Here is a 2596-nt window from a genome sequence, read left to right as displayed (position 1 = left end):
AATTTCCTTTCTAATCTCTTCCATGACCCACTCTTGATTCAGCAGTGTATTGTTCAGCCTCCATGTCTTACCCGACTTTCTTTGGTGGCTTTTGGTGTTGAGTTCTAATTTTATTCCCTGTGGTCAGAGAAAATTCAAGATATAACTTCAATTTTTCTGAATTTAGACAAGTTTGCTTTATGGCCTAAAATGTGGTCTATTTTAGACAATGTTCCATGTGCTGCTGAGAAAAACGTGTATTCTGATGCTGCTGGGTGAAATGTTCGGTAGATGTCTGTTAAATCTAGTTGATCTATGCAGCTGTTTAGATCTTCGGTTTCTCTGATGAGTTTTTGCCAAGTTGATCTCTCTAGTGGGGAGAGTGGTGTGTTAAAATCCCCAACAATTAATGTCTTTGCATCTATGTGGAATTTGAGGGAAAGTAGTGTTTGTTGGAAAAATTTGGGTGCTCTATTGTTTGGCAAATAGATACTTAGAATTGTAATATCCTCCTGAAGTAGAGATCCCTTAATTATTATGTAGCAACTTTCTTTATCTCTTCTCACTAATTTTAATTTGAAGTCTATTTTATCTGATATTAGGTTGCAATTCTGGTCTGTTTATGGGGGCCGTTTGCTTGGTAGATTTTGTTCCAGCCTTTCACATTGAAAATGTGTTTGTTTTTATGGGCAAGATGTGACTCCTGAAGGCAGCAGATAGAAGGATTTTGCTTTTTAATCCAACTAGACAGTCTATGTCATTAATTGGAGAGTTAGGTCCGTTAATGTTGAGAGATAGGACTGAGAGGTATTTGGGAGTTCCTACCGTTTTATCCACCTTCTTGGGGGCTGTGAAAACTGGGTTCTTCCTATGGTTCTTGGATTCACAATTTGGGTGCATTTTCTTGGCCTTTATTGTGGTCTTGTTGGTTTTCTATGTGTAAGACATCTTTAAGAATCTTTGTAGGGATGGATTGGTGGAGATGTATTGTTCTTTGCTATGGAAGGTTTTTATTTGGCCTTCAGTTATGAAGGAGATTTAGCTGGGTACAGTGTTCTTGGTTGAGAGTTGTTTGATTTTAGGACATGTCATACGTCACTCCAGTGTCTTCTTGCTTTGATTGTCTCTGCTGAGAAATCTGAGGTAATTCTAATTGGTTTCCCTTTATAGGTGATTAATCTTTTCTCCTGGACAGCTTTAAGGATCTTTTCCTTGGTCTGTGTTGATCCTGTGTGGATTATAATGTGACTGTGGGATGTCCTCTTCTGTTCTGGCCCATTTGGAGTTCTAAAAGCGTCTTGTATCTGAATAGGCCTATCTTTTTGCATGTTTGGGAAGTTCTCTGCGAGGATCCTGTTCAACAAATTTCCTAGACCATTAACTTCTGTTTCTAGGTGCTCCTCTACACCCATTATCCTTACATTAGGCCTTCTGATGGTGTCTTCCAAGTGTTGGATAGATCTATCATATTTCTTGGACTCGTCTTGGATGGTTGTATGTTCTTTCTCTATAATATGTAGGCTGTCTTCAATCCCTGAGATTCGATCTTCTGCGTGGTCTAACCTGCTGTCAAGACTTTCTACTTTGCTTTTAATTCTTTTCCGTCTAATTGGTCAGCTTTGATGGCTTCAAATTCTTTGTTGAAGCTTTGTTTTAGATCTTGTATGAACTTCTTAACTTCCTTAATTGGCTGTTCAGTGTTTATTCTCAAATCGATTAGTTGATTGGTTTTGGTTTGCTTGGACTCCCATTCCTTCTGTTGGGTTCCATTCAGCATTCTCTTTGTGGTCTCCCTGACTTCCTTCATCTCTTTGTTACTGGATCCCATGAATGCCTCTATTGATCTGTGTGTATTGTCATCCTGTTCTCTCAATTCCTGTATTACTCTTTGCTTAGGTTCCTCCCGCTCCCATTCATGCCATTCCTGTAGTTCTTTTTGAGTGTTCTCAGCCTGTTCACGCCATTCCTGCCTTTCTCTTTGAGTATTCTCAAGCTGCTCTCGCAAATCCTGTATCAGTTTTTGAGTAGCTTCCTCACGCTCATGATATTTCTGTATAAACTTTTGGATTACCTCCTCTCTCTCCCCCTCACACTCATACAGAGTCCTTTGTAGGTTTTCAATCTTTTCCTGCATTGACCTTTTGTTTGTCTCCTCTCTCTCCCTATCACACTCATACAGAGTCCTTTGTATGTTTTCAATCTTTTCATTTATTATGTTTGCCAGCAGTGTTTGTAGAGCTATTTGGGAACGCTCCTCTGTATTATTCATTATCTCTTCTGTCCCCTAATAATCAAGAGTGGGAGTTGAGATACCCAGACTTGCCATTTTTCTTGTGTTTTTCCGGCTTACTCTGCCCATTTGAGAGAAAATAGCACCAGTTTGGTGCTAGAACACTATCTTAAGGCAAGCATCAACCAAAGTCTGAATTTGCACAGTCAATAGTCTACAGATACAATCTAGTTCAACACATAATCTATTCAACATCAAACAACTATATATTAATGGGCTACGAACCGCAAAGAAGAATTTGGAAAACCAGAAATAATTAGGTTTAGGGAGAGATGTGGGTAAAAAATAGGAATAGAGTGATGTGGGAAGGCACAGGGAGAGTTAACT

Source organism: Dipodomys ordii, unplaced genomic scaffold, assembly GCF_000151885.1.
Source record: "Dipodomys ordii isolate 6190 unplaced genomic scaffold, Dord_2.0 Scaffold346, whole genome shotgun sequence".
In the NCBI taxonomy this organism is placed as follows: domain Eukaryota; kingdom Metazoa; phylum Chordata; class Mammalia; order Rodentia; family Heteromyidae; genus Dipodomys; species Dipodomys ordii.
The sequence above is the reverse complement of the archived record's forward strand: the minus strand, read 5'-3'. Positions refer to the sequence as shown.